The 20,177-nt window shown below is 37.9% G+C and overlaps 1 pseudogene; it reads left to right on the top strand.

Moving 5' to 3' along the window:
* The first annotated feature begins 1,211 nt into the window (after nt 1–1,211).
* LOC142845589 (vomeronasal type-2 receptor 116-like) overlaps nt 1,212–20,177 on the top strand; it is a 29,915-nt pseudogene continuing 10,949 nt past the window's right edge.

Here is a 20,177-nt window from a genome sequence, read left to right on the forward strand (position 1 = left end):
ATTAGAGAGTTCTGGTTTCGCTAAGAAACTCTGTTTCGAAAAGCTAAGATGTAGAGGAGTTAAGAAAGACATCTAATTTCAACCTCTGGCTTTCACATGATGTTCACACACAAACACAGACACACATAAATACACAAAAAGCTAGTAGCCTTTATTTGTAAAGCATCATTAGGCTGAGAGGAAGTAGAAAACAAAGGACAAATAGGTCCCATATACTCCGTGCTTTATCCTAGCCATGCTATTTCTCATATTATTAATAATTTATGTGGATTAGAACTTGGCACATTTTATAAACCTAGTAGGATACATCATTATTTAGAAAGTATATGATGACATAATATACCACTACAATATGACATTGAGTTATTTCACTTCCTTGATATTTTCCCTTCCTCCAGGGCAACAGATATATGTCTATATATTTTATTTTAATGTTCTTAGTGGTAGAAGAATTGGCTAATGTTTCCTGTTGATTTTCTGTTGGTTTTAGAGGGTGGGAGGGACAGGTACACCACATACTATAAGAAAACCAGAACATTAGGCAAAATAAGTGCTGTGGATTTATAGATGAATTATAAGAACACTTTTTGGAGCATAATCTCTAGTACAGGTAGATCTTAGGCATCCTAAGTATATAAAGATAATCTTGACCCCCTGCTTCTCCTTTCTCTTGATCCTCCAGTGCTGAGATTACAGATGCTCATAACAATGCTCAGTTTATGTGCTGCCAGGGATTAAACCCAAGGCTTTGTGAATGATAAAAAACATAACTATCCACTGACTATTCATAACTAACCATTCCCCATCCCTCATGACAATATTTTCATCTATAGCTGAAGGGAAAATTTTTTTGACACCAGCTTGGTCAAGTCTTTCCAGGAGTGATTCATCTCACGGGGTCGCTCTGTTGTTAGTGAAACTAGATGAAATCATGGCAACAGGGACTGGAGAACATGAGCCTCAATCATATTTTCCATTATGTGGTAACATTTTTAACCTGAAAGTTTGACCCCAGATGTGATCCTCCAAGGAAGAATGTTTTTCAGGATCTGTCAGGGGAATATTAGAAATCTGAGTAGAAGGAGCTTTGGGAATGAGAGTGGTTCAAGTAAAATTGGAATTTACATAAAAGGCACAGATACATGGGATATATATATACCTACTGGCTCTGAAAATTCAAACTCTACAGAGTTTGACTTTATAGATACTCCATGATGTTCCCTCTGCTTTTTATGTTTCCGGCTCTGCAGTATTACAGCTCTGCCTACTCCTTTGACCGTTCTCACTGTTCTACAAAGACAGGAGTCAGTGTGTATAAGGGTGGGGATATGGTGGTTACTGCATTTTTCCCACTGCATACTATTGTATATGATTCCATCACTGAAGATCCAAGCAGTGACAGCCTCTATCATCAGTAAGTTCATTTTTTCATTTCTTTATTTTTGTCTTATTTTCAAATAGATAATACCTAGAAATACTCTGTGTGCACACATCAGTGCTGCCTACATCTTCCATATTACTCCTTCTACTCCATATCCTAATAACTATTTCTAATTTATTTCTATTTACTAGTTTCTTAGCTTCAAAGAGAACAAAATTATTCTAGTTTTCTTCATTCTAGCTTCTCCTTTCTGAGACTCAATTCTCTCCTTATTATTAAAACATTCCTAACCCTCTTTCGTACTGTGTTGTCACTGAATTATACCCACTATTATCATCTACAATCACAATACCATCCTTGGCATGGAATATCTCTAATGAGTATAAGGAACATTCTTTTTCTGGGGAGTAAAAGATCTGGTTAACTCTTCCCTTTATTAGAATGAAGTGTTTTTCATCATCTCTTCTGGTTAGTTTTAGTTTGAAGTCTTTTTTGTCAGATACTAGTTTAGCAATGCCTGTTTCTTACTTGGTCCCTTTTTTTTTGGAGTAATTTTGTCTATTACTTTAAGCTGGTAAATATCTTTAAAAACAAGACGTGTCTCTTGGTAATCAAAGATAGATAGACTTTGTTTTTTAATCTGTCAGGTCAATCTGTGTGTTTTAATTGGAGAATTGATTCTATTAGTATTTGATGTTATTGTTTTGTTATTGAAAATAGATTTTTTTATTCAATATATTCTAATTATGGTTTTGCCTTCCCCTACTCCTCCAAGGTCCCCCCTCACTGTCCCACCTATCCAAATACATACCTTTCATTCTCTTTTTAGTTGGAAAACAAAACAATAATATTATTATAAAATAATAGTATAAGATCTTTAAAACCCAATAGAAAAAAAACAGAGTCAAAAGAGTCAAAGACAAAGTATAAGAAACATTTACAGACATAGAGACACACTTTCACCCACAAAGAAAACCCATATAAACAAAATTGGAAAATAATATATGTGTGTACATATATGTATATATTTATGTATCAATGGGTGATAAATATATGCATACATATGTATGTATGTATCAATGTGTGAAGATAGAGAGACAGAGAGATGGATGGATGGACAGACAGATAGGGACAGAGTGTTCTTTAAGTGGATAATGCCCAGATAATGCATTACAAAACAAAAAGTTCTCCAAAAATATTATGGGATTCATGTTGTGTTGTTCATCTTCTGCTGGACATGAGACCTGCCCTTAAGTGTGGACTGTATACCCAATGAGACTCCATTGGAAAAAAAAACTGATTTTTTTCCTTTGTAATGGTTATCAACTGGAGAAAGCCTTTGGATTAGGGAATGGGACTTGTGTTTACTTTGCCTTCCAGTGCTAAGACCTTATCTGGCTTAGACATGTGCATGCCTTGTGAATGCTGCCAGACTATGTGAATTCATATGTGTGTCATTCCTGATGTGTCTACGTGCCCTTGTTTTGTTGGTATCCTCCATGCCTTCTAGATCTTAAAATCTTCCTGCCTCCCCTTCCATAGGATTTCCTGAGTCCTGTGGAGATGTATTTGAGGGAGACATCTCATTTATGACTGAAAGTTAAAAGAACACTTTCTCTGCATATTTTCCAATTTTAGGTACATGGTATCCATATCTGTTTCAGTTTCCTACAGATAAAAGCTTCTGTGATGATGGCTAAACAAGACACTCATCTAAGAGTACAATAAAATGTCACTGGGAGTTATTTTATTGCTGTTCTTTTAGTGGAACAGTAATATTTGGTTCTCATGTAGGTCGCTGGACTATCTAATCTCAGGTTATTGGCCACCCAAGCAGCATTGGTTGGACTCTATCTCGTGGGGTGGGTCTTAAGTCTAACCTGATATTGGTTGGTTACTTCCAAAAGCATTATGCTACTATTGTACCAGCATATATTGAAAGCAGGTCACAATCATATATGGGAGAGTTTACAGTTGGGTTACTATTTATCTTTAGCTTCTAATAGAGAAAGGCAATTCCTATATGATGGCCAATTCCTGGCTTTATGCCATGCAGCAGCTCTGACTGCTTGGGGCAGAACTGCAGAAGAAAGAAGATTGAGTAATTTACTAAGGTCATACAGGACCCAAAAGAAACCTTCACTAATTTCATACAAGATTGATATCAGTGGTAAAGAAAATGATACCAAAATCAGAAGCTAGACAAATGATAATTGAATCTCTGGCTTTGGAACATGCTAATTCTTAATGCAAAGGATAATTATGCCTTTAAAGGTAAGATCAAAACACTTGGGGAAATGGGTCTGAGAAATAATCCATATTAAATCTCATGACCATGATGATGCTTCGATAGGAGAGGTGATTTCCAGAGTTTTGAAGAAAAATCTAAGTGTCAAGTGTTTCAACTGTGGCAAGCAAGGCAACATTAAAGTGGACTGAAAACAGGGCGTTAGTATAAACGGTGTTATTTTCTAAGCATAATTCAAACAGAATGTCCCTCCCTTCTGGATTATGCAGAAGGTGTGGCAAAGGCAGGCATTGTACTAATGACATCTAAGGTAACCTTTTGCTGTCAGGAAATTCCTTGAAGGGCATCTCACATGGCCCCAAGCCAAGCTCAGTTCAGTTGTTTTCGGTCATCATAGAGGAAATTCCTTTCCAAAGAATTAAAGAACCTGGTGCCTATTGTAAGAAACCATACTTCTCTGGATGATACACTAGCTATAGAAGAGAAAACAAATAATTCAGGAAAAACCATAAAGCAAGTATTTTGGCAAACTTCCAAACTTTATATGAACAAAGACCAAATTAAATTACAAATAAATGACATTACCATTGAAGGTCTGGAAGACACAGGTGTGAATGTAACAATACATGTAACAGAATCTTGGCATCAAAATTGACCTCTTCAAGAGGTAAATGCATTTGAGGATTGGAGCTTTATCTCAGGTAAAACAGAGCATGAGAAGGGTCAAATGCATACGGCCACAAAGACAGATTGGAAAATCAAAACCATATGTTGCTAACATAGCAATGAATTTGTAGGGGTGTGATTTGTTATAGCAATGAAATACTCATATTAACATTTCCCCAATCTTAGAAACAAACAATATATTAACTTATGATTCTGAGAAAATATTAGAAGGTATTGTAAAGAGAAGTCACCTATGATTCATATTGTACAAGAACAGGGGACAACAGCTGCTGATCTTCTAAAGTCATCAGCATCCCTGTCTTTAAAATGGTTGAAAAACCTGTATGGGTTGTTCAATGACCTTTGACAACAGGAAAACTGCAGGCCTTAGAACAGCTGGAAAAGGAGACGCTAAATGCTCAGCCTATTGAAGAACCAACCAGCCCTTGTAATTCTGTATTTGTTGTTAAAAAGAAATGTGGAGAATGGAGAATGGTAACAGATCTAAGAACTGTTAATAAGGTAATCCAGTCAATGGGCTCTCTATGGTCTAGAATTCCTTTGCCTTCTTCATTGCCTAAAGGATGACCTCTTATAATTATTGATTTAAAAGGTTGAATCTTCACTATACCTTTACAAGAAGAAGACAGAGAAAAATTTGCTTAATGGTGTCTACTTATAATAATTCTCAGCATGTTAGAGAATATTAATGGAAGATTCTCCCACAGGGAATGTTAAATAGCCTTAACCTGTGCCTATAATTTGTACATCAACCATTTGAAATGATACACAACAATTTCCTCAATTTATACTTTACATAGATGCATTTTATTATCTGATTCAAATGTAAATACTTTGGAATGTTGGTGAAAGTAAAAAATATTTTTCCTTGTTGGGATTACAGTTTTTCCTGAAAAAAAAAATATAAAGAGGAGATTCTTTTAGTTATTTAGGCTATAAAATAGGTTTATGAAATAATAGGCCATAAAAGTTATAAAATAGGAGAGATCAATTGCAGATTCTTTTTTTGGTATTCAAAATAGTCATGTATTTTATTTAAAAACATATAATTTTTACTATTCATGTAATTCTTTTCACATTTTTAGATATAATTAATAAATTAATTATATGTACCTAAGGGGGATACTATGATTTTTTACAAAATTTATTAAATTTTTAAAAAATACCAATCCAAGTTCCCCCTCTCTTCCCTCCTCCCATTCCCTCAATACATCCTCCTCTCACTATATCCCCTCCAATCCTCAGGGAGGGTAAGGCACATTGCTTTGGGAAAGGTCCAAGGCCCTCCCTACTATATCTAGGCTGAACAAAGTATCCATTCAAAGAGAATAGGTTCCCTAAAAGCCAGTACATCCGGTAGGGATAAATCCTGGCGCCACTACCAGTGGCCCCTCAGTCTGCCCCAGCCATGCAACTGTCAACCACATTCAGATGGACAAGTTTGGTTCCATGCTTGTTCCTTCCCAGGGCAGCTGGAGTTTGTGAGCTCCAATTACATCAGATAGACTGCTTCAGTGGGTGTACCCATCATGATCTTGACCTCTTTGCTCATATTCTCATTCCTCTCACTCTTCACCTGGAATTTGGCAGTGCTCCGATGCCAGTCTCTGCCTCTGTTTCCATCATTTGCTGGATGAAGATTCTATGGTGATATATAAGATATTTATCAGTCTGACTACAGGGCTAATGAAGATCCGTCACCCTCTCATTTATTGCTTAGGTTCGTAGCTGGAGTCAGCCTTGAGGATTCCTGTGAATTTCTCTAGAACCAGGTTCCTGCTAACCCTATAATGGCTCCCTCAATCAAAATATCTCTTTCCTTGCTCTCATTATGTCTTTTCTCCATCTTGACTATCCCATTCCCTCAAGTTCTCTTTAACCCTCCTCTCCTCCTCTTCCTTTCTTACCTTCCCTTCTCCCCCAGTCCCCATGCTCCCAATTTTGTCATGTGAACTTGTCTATTTCCAATTTTCATGTTTTTCTTTGGGTTCACCTTATAGCTTAGCGTTTCTAGGATCATGAACTATATGCTTAATGTCCATTGTTTATAGCTAGCATCCACTTATTACTGAGTACATACCATATTATTATTTTTGGGTCTGGGTTACCTCACTCAGGATAGTGTTTTTTAATTCCATCCATTTGCATACAAAATTTAAGATGACATTGTTTTTTGTTTGTTTTATCATTTTTTTAAAAATAATTATTTATTATGTATATAATATTCTGTCTATGTGTGTGCCTGCAGGCCAGAAGAGGGCACCAGACCTTATTACAGATGGTTGTGAGTCACCATGTGGTTGCTGGGAATTGAACTCAGGACCTTTGGAAGAGCAGGCAATGCTCTTAACTGCTGATCCATCTCTCCAGCCCCGATGACATTGTTTTTTTACTGCTGTATAGTACTCTGTGTAGATGTGCCACATTTATTTATCCATTCTTCAGTTGAGGGGCATCTAGGTTGTTTCCAGGTTCTGACTATTACAAATAATGCTGCTATGGACATAGTTGAACAAATGATTTTATAGTATGATTGAGCATCTTTTGGGTATATGCACAAGAGTGGTATTGCTGGATCCTTAAGTAGATTGATTCCCAATTTTCTGAGAAACTGCCATATTGATTTCTAACGTGGTTGTACAAGGTTGTCTTCCCAATAGCAATGGAAGAGTGTTCCCCTTACTCCACATCCTCTCCAGCACAAGCTATCATTGGTGTTTTTGATCTTAGCCTTTCTGACAGATGTAAGATGGTGTCTCAGAGTTGTTTTGCTTTGCATTTCCCTGATGACTAAGGATGTTGAACATTTCCTTAAGTATCTTTTGGCCATTTAATATTCTTCTGTTGAGGAATCTCTCTTTAGTTCAATACCCCATTTTTAATTGGGTTATTTAGAATTTTAATGTCTAATTTCTTGAGTTCTTTATATATTTTGGAGATCAATCCTTTGTCTGATGTGGGGTTGGTGAAGCTCTTTTCCCATTCAGCAGGCTGTCTTTTTATCTTATTGATTGTGTTCTTTGCTTTGTAGAGCTTCTCGGTTTCAGGAGGTCCCATTTATTTATTTGTTGTTCTCAGTGTCTGTGCTACTGGGGTTATATTTAGGAATTGGTCTCTTGTGCCCATGTATTAAAGGCTATTCCTTTGGCTTTTATAGACAGTCATCAGGGAGTTTCCTGTGGGTAGGCTCCCCGAAAACCCAAACCCATCCAGGAGCCCTTACAAACTACTAGCCCCATCCTGCCCCCAAACCCAGCGATCGTCCAGCAGACTCTTATGACCTCCAAGGATTGCTAGGAGATACTTCTAATCTATGGCCCACTATTGAAGTGAATCCTGATGAACTGAGTAATTTGTTCAAAACCTTAGGGAGTTTAAGAACTTAAATAGTCCTAGGAAATTATCAGCTGAAGCTGAGAAAGAATTGGCTTTGGTGGGAAAGAAATTATAGAATATGCATGTGGATCATGTGAATCCAAAACTTAACTGTATTCTGACCATGTTACCCTCAAAGAATTCCCCAAATGGAATTTGAGTGCAGAGGGAAGATATTACCTTAGAATTGATCTTTTTTTAACCACCTAAACAGAGTAAAAAAAATAACTTATGTGGAAAAGGTCTCTGAATTTATTCTAGAAGGAAAATTGAGACTTTGTCAGTTAAGGGAATAGACACAGTAGAAATTACAGTACCTTTTGTCAATGATGAAATTGACAAATTATGGATTGATAAAGAACATACAGTAATTTTGAGGGAGAAATTAACAACAATCATCCCAAAAGCAAGAGTATTCAATTTATAAAGAAAGCTAGTTGGATCATTCCTCACATTGTAAGGGAAACACCAATATCAGGAACCCATACATTCTATACTGTTGCAAATAAAACAGGGAAGGCAGGTTACAGATCAGAAAATTTAGCCCAATGGTGGTGGTGCACACCTTTTATTTCAGCACTTGGGCAGAAGAAGTAGAAGGATTTCCTTGAGTTTGAGGCCAACATGGTTTTCAAGAGGTAGTTCCAGGATAGGCTCCAAAGCTACAGAGAAAACCTGTCTGAAAAACAAAACAAAAAAATCAGAAAATTTAAATAAGGTGGCTCAAAGACCTTATGATTCTTTCCAAAAGTCAGGAGTATATGATATTCTCAGAATTCTAAGAGATTTTAAAGACCCTCTCGCCATAGTTACCAATTCACAATATGCTGAAAGAGTTGTTTTGTGGATTGAAATCATTGAGTTTATACCAGATGATACAGAATTGGCTTTATTAATCATTCAGTTACAAGATATAATCGGGACTAGGAATCATCCCAAATACAAAACACACATCCAATCCCGTACAGGTTTGCCAGGTTCTTTAACAAAAGGAAATGGAGAAATAGATCAATTATTGAAAGGAAATACACTGAAAGACTCAGAATTTCATAAAAAACATCATGTCAATAGTAAAGATTTAAAAACACTTTTCCATCATATGCCAACTAATGCGTGAAACAATCCCATACCAGTTAGGATTTAAAGGGGTATTTATTTTGGGGGTAAAACTCACAAAACACCATCAGGAAAGAAGCCTAGTCATTGGAGCAGGAGTTGGAACCAAGCGCCGGAACCAAGAGAGCAAGCCGAGGCTTGCTGCTCTTTTTTAAAGGTAAATAGACCATGCCCCAGTGGGCTGGTATTTCAGCAGCTATTGGCTGAAGGAACGGAAGGGGCTCCCGCAGCACAGTGTGCTCATACTTCAGGGGCTATTGGCTGAAGGAGCCGAAGGTCCTCCCGCAGCAGCCAACAAGGCAGGGAAATATCCTACTTGTTTTTTATACAACCAAATACCACTACCTGTAGAAAGTAAACCAAAGGATACTCAAAGGAATGAAATCTGGCAGATGGATGCGTTCCATTTTGTATAATTGTGAAAATTAAAATATGTACACTACATCAGTGATACCTAGTCAGTATTTCAATGGGCAATTGCTCTGAGTTTAGAGAAGGCTGATTCGGGATTCATACACTTTTTAGAAATTATGGCCATAATGGATATACCTGTACAAATTAAGGTGAACAATGCTCCAGAATATATCTCTAAGAAAATTAAACAGCGTTTTGCTTATGATAATATGAAGCACATTTCAGATATACCACACAATCTGATATGGCAAGCAGTTATTGAAAGATCAAGTTGAACTCTAAAGGATGTGTTAAATAAACCATAACGGGTAACAAAGACCTCCGGAAATAGATTGCACAATGCTTTATTAACTTTGAATTTTCTAAATGAGAAAGGAACAACCGCAGAGAGACATTGGATATAGAAAAACCTATGGAATTAAATCAGCCAGGATATTTTAAAGATGTGTTGACCTTAGAATGGAAACCGGGACATGGGGGTTGGTTTTGCTTTTTATTCTATAGGGGATGAAAATTTATGAATACTATCGAAATTGATAACTATTCAAAATGAACAAGAGAGATCTCTTAATTAGAAGAGATGATAATTCATCAAACAGCATGGTCATTTAATCTAAACTAACCTACAAAACTAACATACTTTTTTTTTTATTTGATCAGATGTAACTTGCGAAAAGGGAACCTCTCCAAAGTTAGGGTTGGGATAGGGTTTTCTTTTGTCTTTCCAGGAAAATAAAAACAATTATTTTTAGGAATTTAAAGACATTTGTACAAAAAGAAAATCCAAAGTAGAAGGGACTATTAGGAAAACTTACCAAGGAAAGGAATATTCTGACTTAATGCAATCTCTGAAGTCTCCAAAAGGAGGATGGGGTCCCATATCCACAATTCCACGAGGACTATTATGGCATCACTAAGCTGAAAAACACCACCTAAAGATTGACTTTGGACTAAAAACTGCTCAGAACAATGTCAAGGTAGTTAGTAGAGATGATCTAGCCTCACAGACTACTTTAGCTAAGACTGGAGAAAAGCCCTGCACTTTCCATTACACAGAGATTGGATAACAAGTGATACAGCGACCTCTCCCAGGACTTGATAATTAACCCAAATTTTTCCTTTCAGGATCCACTAAAGATCCCATCACTCCCAGACAGTAGGAAGTAAATTTAAGAACACAACACCCATATTTCCAAAATGTAGGGTGGATGGATTTTGGTCTTCCATTGAATTATGAATATTGTCATTGTTTAGGCAGATTGGTTACAAGTTATTATTGGTTTATAATAGTCAGGAAAAAAGCTAAACAAAGGATATTAGATTCAGGGTTCTTGTTTTGGAAAAAAGGGAGATACAGATATGGTAGGCTGAAAGGGTAGATTATTGAATCTACTCTAAAATGACTTAAATTGTCCCAGAATTATTTAGCTGTAACAAATATTTCTTCAATATCAATAAATACTCAAGAGAATTCATTTGACTATAATAAATGTGACAAAACTTTCAGTAGGGCTTCATCTGTCATAATCAGAATGTCAGATGACAATTTGTGTTTATTCAAATTGGAAATCATCATAGCTACACCAGATGAGACTGAAAAGGCACAAACGGTAAAATCTGCCATTGTGCTTCAGACTTTACCCAACATCAAAGCATTGGACAGAAAATTTTTGTATGTGTAAATGTTCATATTTAGTTCTAGTCTTTCAGTGTAGGTTAAATTAATTAGAAAAAGAGAGGGAGAGGGAGGGAGGGAAGGAAAGAGGGAGGGAGAGATGGAGAGAGAGAGAGAGAGAGAGAGAGAGAGAGAGAGAGGAGGGAGGGAGGGAGGGAAGGATAGAGGGAGGGAGAGATGGAGAGAGAGAGAAAGAGAGAGAGAGAAAGAGAGAGAGAGAGAGAGAGGAGGGAAGGAGGGAGGGAGGGAGGGAGGGAGGGAGGGAGGGAGGGAGGAAGGAAGGAAGGATTGAAGGAAGGAAGGAAGGAAAGGTGGGAGGAGGAAAGGGAGGAACAGATGAAAAAAGGAAGAAGCCCACATGTGTTCTACCAGGCCTCTACTTAGTTTTTCAGGTTAGACTGTAAAGATTCCTATGCTTTCATGTCCTCTTCTTTTGGATTACATATCCCTTTAATCCCCCTACTTTTCACCATACTTCTACAGTATTCCCTGCTTAAGACTTTCCATGCACATACCCCATACTCTGGCACACTGTTTATATTTTGCCTATACTGACATTTTTTAAAAAAATAAAATGTTGATATATAAGGCAGCCATGAAAATGTGCTTCACAGACTCCAAATACAGGGACTGGTATTTGCAGAAACCTAGCTACTCTGCATTGAAGTCTGAAATTTATTCTGAATTTTTTCCTTAAGAACATGCTTCCACCTTCTTCTCTGACATAGTCAATGACTCAATATTGCCTCTGGGCCTTCAGAAAAATGCTAATGTCATTTATGAGACTCCACTTTCATGACCAGATAACATTACTTACCTAAAAATGCATTATTAATATTTCAGTCCAAATAGATATAAATTTTAAAATGCTGATGTTATAAAGATGCAAACATCTAATCTCTAAAAGTAATTTTTGCATGCAAAAGTAATAGTCATGGCTTGAATATTTCCCCTTACTAATATTTTTTCCATTACTGTGATAAAATACCATAAAAAAGCTAACTAAGGGGAATGATTTATTTTGGCTTATACTTCCAGGAGATACTATCTGTCGTGTTAGCTTAGGCATGACAACAGGAAGAGAAATCACAATGACAGGAGCTGGAATTTCACTAGTTGCATTGTATTTTCACTCAAAAAGCAAGAGACTGGACAGGAACTGAAGCAAAAGTATAAAGTCCAAAGGCCCGTCTCCAGTGAAAGACTTCTTCCAGTAATGCTCAAACTTTTTAAAGTTCCACAGCCTTCATCAATGTCATCAACTGAAGGCAGAATGTTCAGATGTGAATATGTGGGAGATATTTGACATTCAAAAGACAGCACCCCTAAATATTCTTGTGTCTTCTGTTCAGGTTAAATATAAATAACTACCAAATTGTCCTGGCAATGGTTTTTGCCATTGAGGAGATCAACATGAACCCTCATCTTTTACCCAATGTGTCTCTGGGGTATGATATCTATAATGTCCTGTATAGTGAATGGTCGACATTGGATAGATGCATCACGTGGCTATCAGGGAAGAAATATATAAGTAATTGCAACTGCAGGAAAGAAATGAAGTCTGTTGCTGTACTCTCAGGAGTATCCTGGATAATATCTGCTGGGACTCTACAAATATCCACAGGTGAGAACGAGTGGAGTAGAGAGATGAAAAACACAAGTTCAGGATCATCCCAAGGTGAAAAATGAGCATGAAAGAAAATTATGATTATACATCTGACAAAGTTTTTAATCCCAAAGAGTGAGTGTTCAGTGACTTGGCGACATATCCATATTTCCATGGTCTAGGACAGAGAAAAGGGATAGGCAGGAGCAGACAGTGATTACCTGGGACTGTGAGTGATGAGGAATTTTCTAGAAAGCTCCCAGAAAGTAGGATACCAGTATTTTAATGGTATTATAATATAGAGAGGTGACTTTGGGAGTAAAGTATTTGATTCACAACCATGAGAACCTGAGTGTGAATCTCTAGCACATGAAATCTGGCCATGACAAGACATATCTTTAACCTCAGTTCTGGTAAAGCAGAGAGTCCCTCATAAGAAAGTCAGGCTAGCCAAAGCAGTGAGCTGCATGTTCACTTAGAGACCTATGCTCAAAAGAAAAAAAGAGTAAAGTGAAGATTGACAAGGTAGTTCCAATATTAGCCTTTTACCTCATGTGTACATGTATATAGATGTGATGAGCAAATTCTCTTCATCACTCTAGCTGATTCTACAAGTCTGTCATGATTTGACCCATGCTTTATAGTTCCTCCTCTTAATTCTGCTTCTACTTCTTTTCATTTTAGCTGACCATTGGGTCTTTTGATCCTAACCTGAATAATCATGATCAGTTTCCCAATCTCTATCAAATGGCCTCCAAGGACACATCTCTGGCCAGTGGCATTGTCTTATTGTTGAGTTATTTCCACTGGAATTGGGTGGGGTTGATTGTATCTGAAGGACAAAAAGGTGTTCAGATAATCTCAGACCTGAGGGCAGAAATGGACAGAAACAGATTATGGTATAGATTTTGTGGAGATGATCCCAGTAAGTGAGGTATCCTTTTTGGCACAGGAACAATTGAATCCTACACGGGTTCTGAAATCATCAGCAAATGTGATCATCACCTATGGGGACAGTGACTTTCTGAGAGGCTTCCTGTCTTATTTAAAGCAGACTTTAGTTACAGGGAAAGTGTGGATCATGAACGCAGAATGGAATGATATCAGCCATTCAAAGCATTTCATTTTGCAGTCATTGCATGGGAGCCTCATTTTCTCACATCACCACAAAGAACTCTCTGGTTTCAGAAATTTTACCCAAACACTTCACCCTTCCAAATACCCAGAAGATTTTTACCTTCAATGGTTCTGGTTCTACTTTTTTAACTGCTCATTTGCTGATGACTGTACTACAGTTGAGAACTGTGTGACTAATGTTTCCTTGCATGACTCACCTAACAACCATTTTGATAAGGTCATGACCGAGTATGCTTACAATACATACAATGCTGTGTATGCTGTGGCCCACAGCCTTCATGAGATGCTTCTTCATCAAGTAGAAGTAAAACCATTAAGAAAGGCAGAAGAATTGATGTTTTCAGCCTGGCAGGTAATGTGTTTCCCATTGGATTGCTCATAACATAAGCAATGTGATTTTTCTAAATGTCTTCATTAGGAGGCCACACTACTTATCTTAGAATCTCTAAGAATACAAAATAAACTACTAGAAACACTGACAAGGGGGGGGGGGTAAGTCAAGATTTATACAGAAATAATTAAAAGGAAGGAAGAAAATGTGTTCTAAATCCACATCAGTATTTTATGTTGCCAGATCAAAGATTTCTATATAAAAATACAGAATATGTGTAATCTTGCGAGTCCCATGGGATTCAGTTGAGGCTGTGGACATTTGCTGAGAGGCCAGAGCTGAGTGTGGAGGGTGGAGTGCCTAGGCACATGGAAGGAATCACAAAATGTGGAGCATGGAATCTGCAGAGAAAAGCTGGAGGAAGGAACCTTCTGAGAGTATTAATCTTAAGTATGTGGCGTCCCATCCATGGAGAAGAAGCTTTAAAAAAGGGAAAGGACTGAGTTGACTAAAGAAGGGATACTTCACAGGACTATCACAACACACAGCAAAGCCTGTGCAGACAGACTGGACAGTGGAGATGAATGAGGGTAGTAAAGTTCCCAGGCTTGTTACTTCACAACACGCCATAAAGTCCACAGAAGAAGGGAAGGGCGTGGCTGCCCCAGGGTAAGGTGCTCTATAAATAGAAGTTTTTATGTCTCGTTCCATCCTGCAGCCACTTTTAAGTAATCACTCAAAGGCTTGTATTATTTATAAACTTTTTGGCCTATAGGTCAGACTTATTACAACCAGCTCTTACATTTAAATTAACACATTTATTTTTTATTTTTATTGAGCTATATATTTTATCCACTCCTCTCCCCTGTCCCCTTCTACTTTCTCATATTATTCACATACTCCCAGTTACTTAGGAGATCTTGTCCTTTTCAACTCCCCCACGTAGATTAGATCCACGTATGTCTCTCTTAGGGTCCTGTTTGCTGTCTAGTTTCTCTGGGCTTGTGAATTGTATATTGGATTTTCTTTGCTTTATGTCTAAAAGCCACTTATGAGTGAGAACATATTATATTTGTCTTTCTGGGTCTGGGTTACCACACTCAATATTTCGGTGAAGAATGTGGCTGCTTTTTGCCCTTGTCAAAAGAGTCTCCCTGAGGCTAAAGTGAAAAGTTGTGGATTAATATCCAGGTCTTTGATTCGTTTCCTTTGGTCAACATCTTTGTTTTTGTGCCAGTACCAAGCTGTTTTCATTACTATAGCTCTGTAATAGAGTTTGAAGTTGGGGATGGTAATGCCTCTGGAAATTCTTTTATTGTATGATTGTTTCGGCTATCCTGGGTTTTTTGTTTTTCCATATAAAGTTGATTATTGTTCTCTCAAGGTCTGTGAAGAATTTTGTTGGGATTTTGATGGGGATTGCATTGAATCTATAGATTGCTTTTGATAGAATTGCCATTTTTACTATGTTGATCATCCCAATCCAAGAGCATGGGAGATCCTTCCATTTTCTGGTATCCTCTTCAATTTCTTTCTTCAAAGACATAAAGTTCTTGTGAAATAGATCTTTCACTTCCTTGGTTAAAGTTACCCCAAGATACTTTATGCTATTTGTGGCTATTGTGAAAGGTGATGCTTCTCTGATTTCCCTGTCTGCTCCATTGTTCTTTGTGTATAGGAGGGGACTGATTTTTTTGGAGTTGATCTTGTATTCTGCCACATTACTAAAGATGTTTATAAGCTGTAGGAGTTCTTTGGTAGAGTTTTTGGGGTCATTTATGTACTCTATCATATCATCTGCAAATAATGAAAGTTTGACTTCTTTCCAATTTGAATCCCCATGATCTCCTTATGTTGTCTTATTGCTATTGCTAGAACTTCAAGCACTATATTAAAGAGGTATGGAGAGAGTGGACAGCCTTGTCTTGTTTCTGATTTTAGTGGAATGGCTTTGAGTTTCTCTCCATTTAATTTGATGTTAGCTGTTGACTTGCTGTATATTGCTTTTATTATATTTAGGAATGAACCTTGTATCCCTAAGTCTTCGAGACCTTTATCATACAGGGTGTTGAATTATGTCAAATGCTTTTTCAGCATCTAATGAAATGATCATATGGTTTTTTTCTTTCAGTTTATTTATATGATGGATTACATTGATAGATTTTCATATGTTGAACCAGCCCTTCCTCTCTAGGATGAAGCCTACTTGATCATAATGTATAATATTTTTGATGTGTTCTTGGATTCGGTTTGCCAGTATTTTATTGAGAATTTTTGCATCGCTGTTCATGAGTGAGATTGGTATGTAATTCTCTTTCTTGGTTGAGTCTTTGCATGGTTTTGGTATCAGGGTAACTGTAGCTTCATAAAAGGAGTTTGGCAGTGACTCTTCTGTTTCTATTATATGAAACACATTAAGGAGTATAGGTATTAGTTATTCTTGGAAGTTCTGGTAGAATTCAACATTGAAACCATCTGGTTCTGGGCTTTCTTTGGTAGGGAGGTTTTTGATAACAGCTTCTAATTCCTCACGACCTACAGGTCTATTTAAATTGTTCACCTCGTCTTGATTTAATTTTGGTATATGGTACTTATCTAAAAAAAATGTCAGTTTCTTTCACATTTTTCAATTTTGTGGCATACAGGCTTTTGTAGTAAGATCTAATGATTCTTCGAATTCTTCTGTGTCTGTGCTTAGTTCCCCTTTTTCATTTCTAATCTTGTTAATTTGCAGGATCTCTCTCTGCCTTTTGAGTAGTTTGGATAGGGGTTTGTCAGTCTTGTTGATTTTCTCCAAGAAACAGCTTTTTGTTTCATTGATTCTTTGGATTGTTTTCTGTGTTTCTAAACTGAATGCTGGGAGAGAGGAGGTGGAGTGAGGAGAAGCTATGGAGCCAACCCTGGAAACAGACATGCTGGGACCTTGCCCATAGGCCATGAGTCTCGTGATTAAAATATAAAATAATGGTGAGTTCCCAAGAGATCAGCCCCAATGTCTCAGTGTGTGGGTGCACCCCTCAGGTCCTGACTTCCTTGCTCGTGTTCTCCCTCCTTCTGCTCTTCATTTGGACCATGGAAGCACAATCCGGTGCTCCAATGTGGGTCTCTCTCTCTATCTCCTTCGATCGGCAGATGAAGATTCTATGATGATATGCAAGATATTCGTCAGTATGACTATAGGGTAGGGCCACTTCAGGCTTCCTCTTCTCAACTGCCCTAGGAACTAGCTGGGGACATCTCCCTGGACACCTGGGAACCCCTCTAGGGTCAAGTCTCTTGCCAACTCTAAAATTGGCTCCCTTAATTAAGATATATACTTCCCTGCTCCCATATCTACCCTTCCTTTATCGCAACCATCCCATTCCCCCAAGTTCTTCCCATCCTCCCCTTCTCACTTTTCTCTCCCCATCTCTCCTTTCCCCCATCCCACCCCACCCCCCATTCCCAGTTTTTGGCCAGCTGGACTGGGTCTTAAAAAGCATGGGATAAAACCGGACTCTCTGAACATGGCAGACAATGAGGGCTGCTGAGAAGCCAAGAACTATGGCACTGGGTTTTGATCCTACTGCATGTACTGGCTTTGTGGGAGCCTAGGCTGTTTGGGTGCTTACCTTCCTAGACTTGGGTGTAGGGGGGAGGACCTTAGACTTCCCACAAGGCAGGGAACCCTGACTGCTCTTCGGGCTGGAGAGGGAGGGGGAAAAGAGCTGGGGAGGGGGAGAGAAATGGGAGGCAGAGGCGGGGAGGAAGCAGAAATTTTTAATAATAAAAAAGTGAAAAATAAAAAATATATAAAATAATGGAAATGTGTTAAATTAAGATATAAAAGACAATTTTTCCTAATATGTATATAAAGTGTCCTTTTCCTTATCTTCTGATTGACTTTAGTTTGATAACTATTTTGTTAGATATTTGGATAGCTACACCCACTTACTTCTTAGTTCGATTTGATTTGAAAACCTTTTCCCACCCCTTTATTCTGAAGTAATATCTGTCTTTGAGCCTGAGGTGTATTTCTTGTATATAGCAGAAGGTTGGATCTTGTTTTTGTATCCATTCTCTTAGGCTATGTTTTTTTTAAAAAAAATATGTGAATTGAGTCCATTGATATTAAGTGATATTAATGACCAGCAGTTGTTAATTTTGTTTATTTTTTAGGTAGTAGTGTTTGTGTGTATCCATTCTTTCAGTTATGCTGGTAGGAGGTCATCAGTTGCCTGTGTTTTTGTGAGTGCAGTTATCTTTCCTGGGTTGGGGTTCTCCTTTTAGTACTTTCTGTAGGGCTGGGTTTGTGGATACATATTGTTTAAATCTGTTTTTCTTATGGAATATCTTGTTTTTTCCATCAATGGTGACTGAAAGATTTTCTGGGTATAGCAGTCTGGGCTTACATCCATGGTCTCTTTGTGTCTGTAGCACTTCTATCCAGGACTTCCTGGCTTTCATGATTTCTATCGAGAAATGAAGTATAATTCTGATAGGTTTACCTTGTTACTTGACCTTTTCCCTTGCAGCTCTTAATTTTTCTTTATACTGTATTTTTGTGTTTTGATTATTATATGGTGAAGGGACTATTTTTTTTAATCCAGTCTATTTGGCATTCTGTAAGCTTCTTGTACATTCATAAGGATGCCATTCTTTAGTTGGGTAAGTTTTTTTCTATGGTTTTGTTCAATATATTTTCTGTACCTTTGAGCTGGATTTCTTCTCTTTCTTCTACCCCTATTATTCTTAGGTTAGGTCTTTTCATGGTGTCCCAGATTTCCTGGATGTTTTGTGTTACAAATTTGTTGTATTTAACAATTTCTTTGACCAATGAGTCTGTTTTCTTTATATATCTTCAGCACCTGAAATTTTTCTTCTATCTCTTGTATTCTGTTGGTTATACTTGTCTCTGTAGCTCCTGTTTGTTTACCCAGATTTTTGATATCCAGAATTCCCTCAGTTTGTGTGTTCTTTATTATCTCTATTTTTGTCTTCAAGTCTTGAACTGTTTGCTTTACTTGTTTGATTGTTTTTTTGGGGGGGGGTTTCTTTGAGGGATTTATTAATTTATTTCAATTTTTGTTTGTCTTTTCTTACATTTCTTTAAGGAGTTCTTTATTCCTCTTTAAAGGTCTCCATCATTTTAAAAAATTATATTTAAAGTCATTTTCTTCTGATTATTCTGGGTTTGGATGATTAAGTCTTCCTGTTGTGTCACTACTGTGTTGTGATGTTGCCATGTTGCTTTTTAGGTTGTTGGAGGAATTCTTGCATTGGCACCTATCCATCTCTTCCTTCAGTTGATGTAAGGAGTGTCTTTGCATCTTGATTGGATCCTTGCAGTGGCTGTCTGAGCATTTGGGAGTTTTTCTTAGTCTGTTTTCTTTTGTCAATGTCATCTCAAAGAAGCTCTGAGGTCTCTATAAGTCTGTTCTTGTGGTCTTCTCTCCTGTTTTACTCTCTTGGTGCTCTCTCTTGGTTCTCTCAGTGTTGTAGCAAGCTCTTGGTCCTCTTAGTATTGAAGCAAACTCTGAGCTCATAGGCAGGGTGTCTCTAGTAGCTTGGTGGGTCTAGTGGATGGGGTTGGGTTTTCAGGGAGTTTACTACAGGAAACTACCTGCTGGCTGGCTTGGAAAGGCTGGGAGTTGGGGAAGGGGCCTGGAGATTTGTCCCACTGTGGAGGTCCTAGGGAGTGGGTTGTCCCACCATGTGGCTGTTCACTAACCTCTCAAGTCCCCTCAGTATTGGAGTAAGCTGTGTTTCAGAGTTCCACTGTGGTTGCAGGAGGATTAGGGGGGTTGGGGGCAGGGTAGGGTTAGTAGTTTGTAGGGGCCGCTGGCTGGGTTTCAGTTTTAGGGGTGCCTACCTACAAGAAACTCCATGCTGGCTGGCTAGAAAAGTCTGGGGAGTTGGTGGAGGGCCCAGGTATTTGTTCCACTGTTGAGGTCCTAGAGAGTGGGGTCACCAGCTGCATGGCTGTTGACTGACCTCTTATGATTGGAGCAATCTGTGTTCCTAATCATATTCTGCTATATTCATATATTGATGAATTATACAGTTGTCATCAGAGAGGCTTTCTTCATCTAGCAACTGATGGGAGCATAGGCTTTGATCCACAGCCAAACCCTGAGGAAGACAGGGAGGAAGGATTGTATGAGCCAGAGAGGTGGGAAAAAATCATGAGAACATGGCTTATAAAATAAACCAAGAAGGGCTTATGGG

The sequence above is a fragment of the Microtus pennsylvanicus genome, chromosome 1 (assembly GCF_037038515.1).
Source record: "Microtus pennsylvanicus isolate mMicPen1 chromosome 1, mMicPen1.hap1, whole genome shotgun sequence".
NCBI lineage: Eukaryota > Metazoa > Chordata > Mammalia > Rodentia > Cricetidae > Microtus > Microtus pennsylvanicus.